Source organism: Poromitra crassiceps (assembly GCF_964638095.1).
Source record: "Poromitra crassiceps genome assembly, chromosome: 19".
Lineage (NCBI taxonomy): Eukaryota > Metazoa > Chordata > Actinopteri > Beryciformes > Melamphaidae > Poromitra > Poromitra crassiceps.
In genome coordinates, this window is record NC_139646.1 from 28,781,199 (window position 1) to 28,795,953 (window position 14,755).

Sequence of the window (14,755 nt, forward strand, 5' to 3'; positions counted from 1 at the left end):
GAATCTAGAGGACAAACAAACTATCTATAGTCTCTAGATCAGTGGTGGGGAACGTATACGGCCCCCGAGGCCATTTGAACCGGCCCGCAACACAATTCAATAGTTCCATTTGATACTAGTAGGAACCGCGATGGTTGCTGCGCAAAAAGGATTAACTGCATTAGTCAAAAAAGAAATGAGCCGTCTGAGTCTGGATCCAAGTGATTTAGTTGCATGTCACTGACTGCGTTTACATGGACTTGAGTATCCCGGTTACTGTCGGGGTTTTGGAGTATCCCGTTTTTGTGTTTGCTCATGTAAACATCATATCCCGGTTTCAGAAACCAGGATAAGCCCTTATCCCGGTTTTGAGAAAGCCGGTTATGCGAGGTGGAGTACTCCGAAAGAACCCGGGATACTGCTGCATGTATACACCTTATCCTGCTTTCTGACCGCAGCAGACTACCTGCGCAGGCGCGGCTTCAGTTCAGTTCATCTCCAAAAGGCAGCAGACTTGCAGGCATTTCCCCCCCCCCCCCTCTATTTCATGACCAAACAACGCGAAACACACCGTGAACACCCTCCAACGCGAGGGGATAATCGTTTTACCTGGAAATACTCACGCGCAAATGTCAGTGCAATTCGACTTAAAAGTCTCACTTCTGAAGCGATGAGGAAAGAGTTTTGCCGAGTTTTGTATTTCGGTGATGAAAGAATTAAATGCTTGGCAGCTTAGATAGGAGAAAGCATCAAAATGCTGCCCTATTCAAGTCTGTAGCATACAGACTACAGGACGAAGGTGTTGTGTGACTCAAATTAAAGCCAAAGCCGCGCGCTGCGTGCAAACAGGGACACTCCACCATGAAGACGGAATCCAAGGGAATCCCACGTCTTTGCCCCAAAAAAGGTGAATGACGTCACGTCACACGCACCCAATATAAGCAAAAAATAATAATAATAATGACCCCGGTTTGTATTGTAAAGATCACAGGCGCCTGCACAAATAGCATGCAGTGATCAGTAACCAGGATACTACTACTTATCATGTATACAGGGATATGAGTAACCTGCTTTCTCTCTCTTCCATGTAAACGCCATATCCAGAATATGATCAAAAGCAGGATAAGCCTCATAACCGGGAGACTCAAGTCCATGTAAACGCAGTCACTGTATCATACATCAGGAGAATCTGTGTGCACAATCCCTGAAGCTTAACTACGTGATGAAAACCGTCGTGTCCACCATAAACTTCATCAAAAGCAGAGGGCTCAACAGCCGCCAGTTCAAGGAGCTACTCAGCGAGCTCGAGTCAGAGTACGGTGATCTGGTTTATCGTTGTGAAGTGCGATGGCTGAGTCGTGCAAATATGCTCGCACGGTTTTATACACTGCGGGAAGAAGTCAAACGGTTCATGGAGATGAAGGGGAAACCTGTCCTGGAGCTCAGTGATGGCAAGTGGCTCAGTGATTTGGCCTTCATGGTGGACATCACCCAGCACCTGTCAGAGTTAAACGTCAAACTGCAAGGTCCCAACCAGCTCATCAGCTCCCTGCTTTCAAATGTGAAATCATTTGAAGCGAAGTTAAGGCTGTGGCAAGGACAACTGGAAAGGGGAAACACTGTAGCAGCACTTTCCCACTCTGCAAGAACAAAAGCCTGATGTTACAACAGAATATGCTGGTGAGTGTGCAGCACAACTCATTCAGGCATTTGATGAGAGGTTTCATGATGTGAAAAATATACAAAAAGAACTGGACATGTTTGCTACGCCGTTTAATGTGCAACCAGCAGATGTGCCAGACAACGTCCAAATGGAAATAATTGAGCTGCAAAGCAACAACGAGCTCAAAGCTAAGTACAACAACCTGTCTCTGCTGGACTTCTACAAACTGTACGTTGGTGCTGAGGGTTTTCCCATCCTGAGGAGACACGCCCTGAAGTTTGCATCTCTGTTTGGGACAACGTACCGCTGTCAACAGTTCTTTTCTAAACTGACTCTCGCAAAGACTCGCTACCGCTCAAGACTGACTGACCCAAACTTGGAGAACCAGCTTCGAGTAGCATCATCATCACTGCCAGCTGACATCAGACGCCTCGCCAAAGAGAAACAGTTCCAGCCATCGCATTAGGTGAGTCTGACATGTAGAAATACAGCAATCTTGAGGCTCAGTAACACAGTGGTTATATAGACATGTTTTTCTGTCTTTTTTTTTTGCATCTCTGGTCACGTGTTCATAATAGTATGGCCCTTGGATGACTTTATAAAAATGTATATGGCCCTTGATATGAAAAAGGTTCCCCACCCCTGCTCTAGATAGTCCTGTAGATTCTGCTTTACATTACAACACGCTTTCGCTAACTTGGCAGCCGCCCAGTTGTCGTTGTGGCATCATATAGTCTTATTGCTAAATGTATTATATTCTGACACTGTTAATGAGCGTTACAGCAATATACACATTCATATTCTCGGCTTGTAGCGTGCGACTCGCGGGCTGTAACAGACTCGCGGGCTGTAACAGACTCGCGGGCTGTAACAGACTCGGGGGCTGTAACAGACTCACGGGCTGTAACAGACTCGGGGGCTGTAACAGACTCGCGGGCTGTAACAGACTCGGGGGCTGTAACAGACTCGCGGGCTGTAACAGACTCGGGGGCTGTAACAGACTCACGGGCTGTAACAGACTCGCGGGCTGTAACAGACTCGGGGGCTGTAACAGACTCACGGGCTGTAACAGACTCGCGGGCTGTAACAGACTCGCGGGCTGTAACAGACTCGGGGGCTGTAACAGACTCGGGGGCTGGAACAGACTCGGGGGCTGGAACAGACTAGGGGGCTGTAACAGACTCGTGGGCTGTAACAGACTCGGGGGCTGTAACAGACTCGCGGGCTGTAACAGACTCGCGGGCTGTAACAGACTCGGGGGCTGTAACAGACTCGGGGGCTGTAACAGACTCAGGGGCTGTAACAGCCTCGGGGGCTGTAACAGACTCGGGGGCTGTAACAGACTCGCGGGCTGTAACAGACTCGGGGGCTGTAACAGACTAGGGATATCGAAAATCATAATTTTTCTTGACCGACAACTGACACTCATTAGCCGACAACTGTCGGTTAACCGAGAAGATTAAAATGCGCTATTTTACTGTCTGTGCCCCATTAAACCTTAGGCCTACCAAATGCTTGATTTTTTTTCAGTAGAAAGCGTTTATTTTTACATCTACAAGCAGAAAAAAACACATTAACAAAACGAGAAGACAAGTTAAATCCTCCAGCCATCTAAACAAAAACATTCCTCGGATAGGCTATGAGGAGCTGCACGCATTTGCAGAAGGGGGAAATACGGAGGGAAAAAACCCATACTCACGCTCACAATTCTTAAATGAATTATCTTACTGCATGTGTCGTAAATAGTCTAATAAAACCAGCAGAAACTAATTTTAAAAGCTCAGAACGAAACGTGTCGCTAATTGAACGAATTTCCACTTTGAATAGCACATCAAGACACCGCCCCAAGCCTTCACGCTGCAGGGCGCACTGACGAAGCGCTTATTGCTCTCTCCTTCTGACATTCTCACTAATTCAACAGTGGTTTACCTGCTTTTGAGATGTGCAAAAAAATAGTTTGCTTCTCTCTCCACGCTTCTCCCTCTCTCTCTTTATCTGCGACGAGGGCTGTATGCTCTCTGTGTGTCCGGCTGCACGACATGACGACGAGTGCAGCAAGTCCGCACGCTGACAGCTGTCAGCATTGCGGGACTCGGGAGGATGAACAAATGAGGCAGGCTGTCCAAACTTTTTACCGATCTAATATGAGATGCAGAGAAATAATTATATATTAATAGCCGATGTGTTTAGAAGAGCATTCTCACTCTTGCTGTAATCGTTGTGGGATTATTACACCTGAGAGACAGACAGACCCGGAGAGAACTCAATTTATGGTAAAAGTGTGGATTCCTCAGTGAATCGATGTGGAAGACGCAGCTTGTTTTGAAACGCGTCATTGAAAGTAACCTCATGGTCTCATGACAGCGGCTGAAACACAGAAGGAGCATGACTGACTGGCTCGCTGTAGTCTGACTCTGCACAGGGCAGGGCGTCTTCTCCCGTCTGGTCAAAGCAGAGGGGAGGCGGGGGTGTGGCGCATGTGTGGAGCTGAGTTTATCACAGAGCACATCTCGCACGCGGGGGGAGAGGCGGACAGTGCACACTGCTTTTCCATTTGGAAAAGCCTTTCTCTAAATGAATGTTGTTCTGGCAGTGGCAGGAGCTTTTAATTCCTATATAATGCTGCTACAGTAACTACTTAGGCTAGTTAACATTGTTGCTTACCGCGAAGGAGGGAAAAAAAACACCATATTGGCAACACGTTGTATGCCAATTTAATATGCAAATTAACCGTTTGACCGACATGCTTAACCGACCAATGACGTTGTCGGCGGTTAACCGGTTAACGGTTAACCGTCGACATCCCTATAACAGACTCGCGGGCTGTAACAGACTCAGGGGCTGTAACAGACTCACGGGCTGTAACAGACTCGCGGGCTGTAACAGACTCGGGGTCTGTAACAGACTCGCGGGCTGTAACAGACTCGGGGGCTGTAACAGACTCGGGGGCTGTAACAGACTCGCGGGCTGTAACAGACTCGCGGGCTGTAACAGACTCGGGGGCTGTAACAGACTCGGGGGCTGTAACAGACTCGGGGGCTGTAACAGACTCGGGGGCTGTAACAGACTCAGGGGCTGGAACAGTTATAGGTGTTTGTTTTTCTTTCTTGGAAGTTTAAGAGAAGTTCAGTCATCAAGGCAGCCTTATTTTCCCTACATTGAGTATCGAGCATTAAAGCCGACTTTTGCGGTCTTTGATTGACAGGTGCTATATAGCATGCTGCTTGGCACATATGAAATGTCAGTTGGGATCTTATGGACATAGAGCAAGAGGAGTGACAGCAATCGCTTCAGATTTGGGGATTTTAGAGGCCGGTCTAATGACGGACAGGTCTGTCAGATGCATGGTGACGCGCTGTGTCCCTTCCTCTGTGTGTGTGTGTGTGTGTGTGTGTGTGTGTGTGTGTGTGTGTGTGTGTGTGTGTGTGTGTGAGTGTGTGTGTGTGTGTGTGTGTGTGTGTGTGTGTGTGTGTGTGTGTGTGTGTGTGTGTGTGTGTGTGTTAGGGATGGGCGAGAGTACTCGGGTACTCGAGTACTCGTTCATAACGTCAGTACTCGAGTAACGTTTCCGCTGTTCGGGTACTCGCCCCACTCCCCACCCCTTTAAAAATGGTCTAAATCTACGCATGCATCGTTATGTGGATCTGGCAGCATGAACTGCACGGGCGTCAAGTCAGCCAGAATGTACAAGTACAGTACGTCATCCGCTTTGTTGATTTCAAAATAAAAGTTGTAACCTTATTTATTTTGAGTAATGCGTTACAGCCATAGTTTCACGCCATATAACAACGAGTATTTTGATACAAGGTTTGCTGCTTCGTTCGTTGAAATAGCCTTTTCTCGTCCAACGTGCATAAATAAGCTATTTACTTTTGTTTAAGTAACATTATTTTGAAAGTTTTAACCGGAAGTTTTCCAGCTCATCCCGAAAATAGTGGCTGAAGATATGCTCCCGAAGGAGAAAGATGCACGCTTCTTCATAGCGCACGCCCGATAAAACTCATTCAAAACTTTGCAGTAGTTTACTGACTACACTGTCGTTTCCCATAACGTTAGTCACAAGAAATGTGGAGAAAGAATCGCTTTTTGGGAGACAATCGTTTCATGGTGATCACTATTTAGCTGCAGCTGCAACGTTAATCACACTGGTCAGTGGTCAGTTTTCTCTTTTTGGCAGAACACCGGACCTTGTAATCCGTGGATTTACGTTAGTGTAACAGTGATCATAAAGTAAAATGGATGATACTGGACAATGGACATGTATTGGAATTGAGCCTTCGCTTGTTTGACAACAATATTGTCCGCTCCGAAGCGCTAATGCCATCCATCCAACCATCGGAGATGCTGTCTGAGGTAGGCTTTAGACGTTAGCTTAGCGTCACCTCACCTAATATCACAGTCAGTCAGTCCCTCTCCTCACGTGCTCCAGGTAACGCTTTCTCCATGCAAAAATGCAAACGTTATGTGTGAACAGCCCCACACACAGCAGATTACCCCTGCTCCGTCATTACCATAGTAATCACACAGACCCCCACCGTCCCCCCCGCGCGAGTACTCGAGTGCTCGTTCATAATAGAAGGAGAGTACTCGAGTATTTAAATTGCTTAAAATGCCCATCCCTAGTGTGTGTGTGTGTGTGTCAACACACACACTCGCTGAGCCTGCTCTGTCACTACATGCATAGCATACCCTGTTGGATAGGATCTGGTGACAGTAAATACTGTGCACAGGGACGTAGCTGAGCTTCAAGTTCAGCGTACCTCAGCGGCTTTCATACGGCCCCCGAATCGCACGCTATTAACTTGTATATTGATGCAACCCTCGTTAACAGTGTGACAGAATACATTCTGCAATAAGAAAGACAGTATTCTGTGCGTTATGGAACACATATGTACCACCGGCCAATAACGTAATAACAGTATCAGTATCAAATCAATTTGCAACTTTGATGATATTTCATCTGCCATTGAAGCGGGTCTACACCAGCGCGTCATTACACAACAGTTCATCTCACCTCACAATGTCACTCCACACATAACTGATCACACATGTTCTGTGACGCGCACGCTTTAGAAGCAGTGGTGTAATGTAACTAAGTATAAATACTTAAGTACTGTACTTAAGTATTTTCTCTGAGTATCTGTACTTTACTTGAGTAATTATATTTCTGTCAACTTTCACTTTTACTCCACTACATTTCCCAAATAAAATGGATACTTTTACTCCACTACATTTCCCCCAAGCATCTTAGTTACAAAGTAAAATCAGAAGAAATTGCGTAGCCTGCAAGCAATCAGGTTTGGAAAATCAGTGCTCCTAGTTTGCAAGTTACGTTAATCACGATCCACATGCCATTCCATTTGGTGGCTGTAACGCAACATAACGTTGTTTGCCAGCGGCTATAAAAGTCAAGAAGAAGAAATAGACTTCCATTCAAGCCCAGGCATGTCTTTTGCTTGATTTTTTTTTGCAGCATTTACTTGTACTTTTTACTTTCAATACTTAAGTACATTTAATATCAGAAAATTACTTTTGATACTTAAGTACAGAAAATATCAAGTACTTTAAGACTTTTACTCAAGTAATATTCTAATGAGTGACTTTGACTTTTACCAAAGTCTTTTTCTGGGAAGATATTAAGTATGGTTTTCGAGTACTTTATACACCACTGTTTAGAAGTGAGTAGACGCAAAGCCGTCTGAAAAATAAGTAGATAGATGCCGTCTACCTGCGTCTACCCTCCACTACACCACTGCCTACAAGCAATATGATAACCTGTTGCTAAGTAGGTGAAGCTGCTAAAGCATGTAGACATACTCGGTGGAGACATACTCCGATGCTGTAGTGTGTCTCCACTAACTTTCCCACTCGTTTCAATTGAAGGTTCCTAAGCTGCATCCAGTAATGAAGCATCAGTTTGTTCTGCATCCACACTACAACACTACATCATCAGCAGACGTGTCCCAAAGAGGTTCTTCTCCTCCACAAGTCCCACACACAGCCCAGCTCAACCCCCTCCCTCCCCGAGCTGGCAGCACTATACAGCATGCTGCTATGGAGCTGAGAACGTTTGTACATCAGACACCATCTAGGCCAGCGGTTCTCAAATCTTTTTACATGAAGGTCCCCTAAACTGATGAAAATTAGACCACGTAATTTGATAGGATTTTGTCCCACGGTCGCCCATATGATAATAAAATTGATGCTTTTAGATGTTTTATTACAGAAAGTGTATAAAACCCATGACCAAAATAGTCATTGTGTTACTTATGAATGGAATCATAGCGAAAATAAATTACCCCCCTTTTGGCTGGGGACCCCCTGGAACCCCCTCAAGGACTCCTGGGGGTCCCATTTGAGAACCACTGATCTAGGCAAGTAGTGTTACAGTCAGTGTAGGAATGTAGCCCGGGGCAAGGGCAAAAATGCCCCCAACAAATCTCAGAATGCCCCTAAGAACCATGATCCAGGGGCAAAAATGGCCCCCAATATTTTTTATCATTTTATTGTCATTCAATTCATTTAATTTCCATCTCTAACACACACTCACACACACACACACACACACACACACACACACACACTCAGCACCTGCAAGCTGGTTGGCAGAAGACGATGAAGAACACACTCACAAACCGTGCTGTTGTTCACACTACGCTTTAGCAACTGTTATGCACTAATTACTATTTTTTAAAGTGCCCACAACATTTTGTAAATGCCCCCAGTTTTTAGAGAGTGGGTGGGTTCAAAAGTTGCCCCCAAAATATTTTTTAAATTTCCTACACTGGTTACAGTTCAGCATGTGAAGTGAAGAGGAAAACATATCAAATTGCAAACTGCTATAAATGTTTAAAAACATGCCACAGGTATAGAACTGTCATGGAGTCAAGTAACAGTTGGTCCTGCTCTGTTAACCCAGAGGTATAGCAGCTCAAGCTGTAGATAACACAAACCAACTACATCCTTTAGCAGCTTCACCTACTTAGCAACAGGTTATCATATTGCTTGTAGGCAGTGGTGTAGTGGAGGGTAGACGCAGGTAGACGGCATCTATCTACTTATTTTTCAGACGGCTTTGCGTCTACTCACTTCTAAATCTCATCATTCAAGTTGTTTCTCTTTTCGGCCTAAAGTCTCTGCCGGGCAGATTGAGATTCCACCAGGAAACGTTGCATTACGCCCGCGAGGCGAGGCGGACACCAGAGCTGGTCACAGTCTGTCTAGTGAACGCCTGTCTCCACCAGAGGCAGTCTGTCTGTCTAGTGAACGCCTGTCTCCACCAGAGGCAGTCTGTCTAGTGAACGCCTGTCTCCACCAGAGGCAGCCTGTCTAGTGAACGCCTGTCTCCACCAGAGGCAGGCTGTCTAGTGAACGCCTGTCTCCACCAGAGGCAGTCTGTCTAGTGAACGCCTGTCTCCACCAGAGGCAGTCTGTCTAGTGAACGCCTGTCTCCACCAGAGGCAGTCTGTCTAGTGAACGCCTGTCTCCGACAGAGGCAGTCTGTCTAGTGAACGCCTGTCTCCACCAGAGGCAGTCTGTCTAGTGAACGCCTGTCTCCACCAGAGGCAGTCTGTCTAGTGAACGCCTGTCTCCACCAGAGGCAGTCTGTCTAGTGAACGCCTGTCTCCGACAGAGGCAGTCTGTCTAGTGAACGCCTGTCTCCACCAGATGCAGTCTGTCTAGTGAACGCCTGTCTCCGACAGAGGCAGTCTGTCTAGTGAACGCCTGTCTCCACCAGAGGCAGTCTGTCTAGTGAACGCCTGTCTCCACCAGAGGCAGTCTGTCTAGTGAACGCCTGTCTCCACCAGAGGCAGTCTGTCTAGTGAACGCCTGTCTCCACCAGAGGCGTCCCCGAAGCGGCTCTCCGCTCTGCTCCACTGACGGCTCGTGCACACCATGAAACGCTAGGCGGCATGCCTCCTGTGAAAGCCTCTTTGACGCTGCATCTTGATAGGCTGTCTTGCTCTATTTCCGCGTCTGATTGGTCCATTTCAACCTCGCGCCCCCTGCCGCTGGAACCGCCCAGCGTTTCGCTGTCGCAGACTAGAGGCGGCTTGTCTCTGAGCGGCTGCACGCTGGCGGGGCGGGACTAGGGCGGGACCTTTCGTTAAAGCTACCCAATGACAGCTCTTCCTACACATTTCCTCCCCCCACCCTCCTGTGTACCTCGACCTGAAAACGTTTCTACAGCTCCAAGCTGGAAGCTGGTTTCCACGCCCACAAAACGCTGCGACTGAGGCGGAAAAGCGATTTTGCCATTGTAGATGTGCACGAGGCGTAAACAAATCATCAGCCTGTTTATTTTCGCTTCTCTCTTTTGAGTTGCGTCAAGCAGCACAGAGCAGATCGAGCTGGGCAGGAATTCATGAGAATAATAAAATAAAACATCCTGTCGATTTTCAAAATAAAACCTGTTAATGTATGTCAAGAGAGAAACAGTCACACATGGGGGGGGGGGGGGGCGCAATTGAGCCTGCTTTCTATAATAATGCATCCCTCAATTAGGCTACTTGAGCCTAGGCCTCGGCATTGGAGATGTCATTTCAAAGCAGCAGCGATGTCTTATTGTATTATGCTAGGTTTCGACCTAGCCTTGTTTTTTTTTCACAAATCACGTCGGATCTCTTTGCCCTTTTTTTGGACTGCATTTCAGAGCGTGTCTAATTGCAAACATCATACTTGTTGGACCCTGAAGGCAGGTTGGGTTAGGATTGCATTGCTTGTACAGTGTAGTAGGCTACAGTGCCGTTCAAGCGCCCACATATCCGACAGCACTTGAACGCCACACAGGCCCCCGACACTTGAAGCAGTGGGCGGTGCCTTGCGTTCCCTGTGGGAGATGATGGCATGTCGGACAAATACAAATAACAAAGGGCGAAGGCATTTAGCAGCAGAATGCTCGCTCTCATGATCGTAATGGAGCTATCGGCCTCCCACTCTGCTTCTATAACATGTCACGTTCAAGCGTGGCGGATTCATCTGCACTTGAATAATCAGTGCAGAGAGGTGTGGTGCGGCTGGCAGCAACAAGGGCAGATACACACCCTCCCCGTGTCCCACCCGTACTGAGGGGATGAGAAAAAGACGGAATGGGCCTTTAAACGTGAGCTTCAAAATCCCCCGAATTAAACAAACGGGAATTTGGAAACCTGAGCTACCAGGCTTAATTTAGCGATGTAAAATGACAAAAATAAACCAACAAACAGGACTATTAACCGCAAGCAGTGTTGCCAGATCTCGCGAGAGAAACAAGCTTGTTGCTGGTTTCTCTCGCGAGATCTGCCAACACTGCCAGAATATCCAATTTAAAAAAGCGATTTCATCCACTTTAGGGCGCAAACAAGAATCGAGTTTTTAACTGCTGATAAAAACACCTGGTGATTCAGATGAGCCCAATTGCAAATTAACTTGTTTTTGAGAGAATGCTGTTTGAATGAAGTCGCACATCTCCACGTTTAGTGATCCGCCTTTTATTCTGCCTGCTTTCAAGATGTCAACGCGTCTTTTTGGGGAGGGAATTCCAGAAAGCAGTGAGTGATGTGAGAGAGGAATGATCTCCGCTGATGTGCAGCACTGTTCACTTGTTTGATGCTAAATGTCGGCTCGATGTGACACTAGACTTTTTAAGGTGGACATTTTTTAGCAGCGTGCTCGTCTGTCTCTAATCCAGATTGTTGTGGAGAGAAAGCAGGGCGAACCACCCCGACTAATAAACCAGACGCACCCCGCAGACAGGCTTGTTCCTTACCTCCAAAGCGGATAATCCAGAGGTTGCTTAGGTTTATTCCGTGTTCATAACAGAGTTATTCCCTCACAGACAGACAGACAGCAGATAGCCGCGCCTCAGGTCGTGCTGTAACTGTTAGCTGTGTGCAGTGAGGTGGAGCGTAGTCTCGCAGTAGCCAGCAGCCGTAGAGACTAGTAGAGGTGGAGCGGGGCGGGGAACGCTGCCTTCATGGTCTTGTCGGAAATACCGCGATTACGTTGACACTGGGGTTGCTTAAGGACGTGCACATTGCAAGCACGGGCTATTGTTGCCCCAGCAACAGCCCTCTTTGGCTGAGCAGCTGCCCCTCTGGAGGAAAAACGTTAATTACTGTCTTTCATAGGCTTTAGCGTGCTCATTTTTTAAAGATAGAGTGATACCGATAAGGTTTCGGATATCATTATGAAACTAGAAGACCTATGGCAGTGCACCGAGTAGCGGCTCAACTTTGCCCTACTCTGGAGACACATTGACGATTTTTTTTTTTTTTTGCAAGAGCCACAATGTGTGTGTGTGTGTGTGTGTGTGTGTGTGTGTGTGTGTGTGTGTGTGTGTGTGTGTGTGTGTGTGTGTGTGTGTGTGTGTGTCACGCAATTGCTCGACTGTGATGTCATCGGGCAGTTGTGATGTCATCAGTGATGTCCCTCGAGCAACTGATCTTATCAGTGATGTCACTCGAGCAAATGTTGAATGCATTTACAATTGCTCAACTGTGATGTCACTCGAGCAACTGTATTTTGTATTTGTATTTATTTATTTATTTGAGGGACAGTGCACATTCATTAAAATGACTGTAAACACACAGTCTATGCTGTAAACATGCCAGTGTTAGCCAAACGGCAAATTTTCAACTGATGTCCCTTGGCCAGAACTTAAGATAGCCATTAAAAGCAAACACCAACAATAAAACACACAAGCAAATAAAAATTTAAGTAAATATAACATAATATAACAAGCAATGGGCACCATGCAAGTTAAAACAGACTATAGGCTACAGGCAGACAGACCAGCACAGACAGTTAAAGCATGCCAACATTAAGATCACATTATAGATAAAACCATAAGCATGCTATGATCAAACAAAGACAAACAAACAGGCACATATACAGGCATTAAAAAACAACAACAACAGTGCAGTGAGAGAGACAGGCCAGCAGACGGCGGTAGACAAGACAAGCATGTGCCTAGGTATGCTGGCAGGTCTGGTTGTTCTTCAACCAAATTTTAAAATGATGTGCAAAAGAGCGATATGAGCTACTATTGCGTACATTCAATGGTATGGTGTTCCAAGACTGGGAAGCTCTTACTGTGAAGGTTGCCTGGCCGAAAATGTTTTCCTCCTTGGGACAAGTATGTCGCCTCTGACAGATAAATGTGGTAAATGGAGGAGGTGCTAAGCCATTGAGAATTTTAAACATTAAACAACCATTGTGAAACTTAACAAGATTTTCCCAGCATTTTCGAATATGTCTGAAGTTGTTTAGGTTGAATCTTGTTCTTGCAACAACTTGTTTAACTTGTTTTTTGAAGCTGAGAGTCGAGTCCAGGATTATACCAAGGTATTTAAAACTAGAAACCACTTGTAGCTTCTCACCTGATACATATACAGAGGTTTGAGAGACATCATTTGCTCTTTTTGTAAAAAACATAGAGCAACTGTGATCTTATCTTAGTCACAAATTGTGATGGACTGTCAGTCGGTGTGTGTGTGTGTGTGTGTGTGTGTGTGTGTGTGTGTGTGTGTGTGTGTGTGTGTGTGTGTGTGTGTGTGTGTGTGTGTGTGTGTGTGTGTGTGTGTGTGTTTGTTTGTTGAATGCATTTGCAATTACTGTGATAGCACCCGAGATTTGGGTCTGGATTTGGGTCTGCATCGAGGCAACAAGGAAGAGGGTGCATGTGAAGTGATGTCACTCAACTGGAAATGATGTCACGCAATTGCTCGACTGTGATGTCATCAGGCATTTGTGATGTCATCAGTGATGTCACATGAGCAATTGTCTTCTTCTACTTAGTTAAAATTGATCACTTTAAATTGGATTTAATTTAAATTAAATAATAATCATAATCATAATAACAATAAGTATAGCCGCAAGCGGCAATAGCAGGGGTTCAAGCCTTGCCCAAATTGAACCCCTAATAGTTCTTGAGGCAAATTTGTAGAGCACATTCAGGTGAACGTGTGGAAAAAAGTTGCTTGAAAATTTGAAGAAATGGCATGGGCTTTTCAAATTTGTGAATTTTAACCTGTAATTATAGCGCCCCCATCAGGCCGATTCGAATATATTTCTGGAGCTAGTAATAGTTACCAATATCTGTCATTGGGCCAAATCTCATGTCTCTGCGATGTATCAACTAATTTAGATTTACCAGTTATTACATAGTGATGACTACATATAGGCCCTGCACATTTTCACCAATTATAACAAAACCTCTGATGTTGACTATACTAGTACAGCCTCCTTGACATAATATGTGCCAAGTTCCGCGACCATTGGACAAGCAGGTGAAGTTACGGCCTTTTTAGTATTAATCGACCTAATAAGAATTCTAATAATAATAACAATAACAACAACAACAATAATAAAAAAATATTCAGCAGTGTACCCATATTGCACATAGACAATCTTACCTCATATAAATTATAAGGCAAGTTTATTTATAGCACATTTCATACACATACTTGTATCATTCAAAGTGCTTTACATAGATCCTATAAGAAATAGGCTACAGGATAAGATACATAAAACAAACAACAAACAAAATGGATAATAAAGTGTATGTAACCTGTCAAATTAAATAAGTAAATTTAAATAGATGTTCAAATAAATTCAATAATAGTCATATCAAAACACATTTAAAAATACAAATGCATGCAACACTGAAACGTCTGTACATGGGAGAGAGAGAGAGAGAGAGAGAGAGACAGAGAGAGACAGAGAGAGAGAGAGAGAGAGAGAGAGAGAGAGAGACAGAGAGAGACAGAGAGAGACAGAGAGAGAGAGAGGTTTATTGCCCTAATCCGTTCTTAGAGGTTTAGCAGGACAGAGGACCAGGGACCGTTGCCATATTGACCAGAGATATTCTCTTAGTAAACAGCTAATAGAGGCAATATAGATTGTATTATAGATGCATGAGATTTGAATGTTTGAGTTCACCTCCATGTCGTCGGTTGTTTCTCCGGCTCGGATTAAACTTTCTTCGGGTCCAGTCGTCTGGATTGATTGAGGGGGGTTAAGCTAATTTGGAGGCCATTTTAATAGCTGCTGTAGATTAGGCCATTGTCGTCCAAGACCTGCGGGTTTTCTTTTGATTATTAAATTAGTATTATTCTAAGAAACCACAAACGT

At 45.3% G+C, this 14,755-nt stretch overlaps 1 protein-coding gene across 3 annotated transcripts in view; it reads right to left on the bottom strand.

Moving 5' to 3' along the window:
* The window catches only part of LOC310794046 (uncharacterized protein), a 44,778-nt gene extending 33,265 nt beyond the window's left edge, over nucleotides 1–11,513 (bottom strand). For all 3 annotated transcript variants that reach the window (XR_014553545.1, XM_083655911.1, XM_083655910.1), the window contains exon 1: nucleotides 11,391–11,513. The gene's annotated coding sequence lies outside the window, so the exon portion shown is untranslated. The remainder of the gene's footprint in view (nucleotides 1–11,390) is intronic.
* Between the last annotated feature and the right edge of the window lie 3,242 nt (nucleotides 11,514–14,755).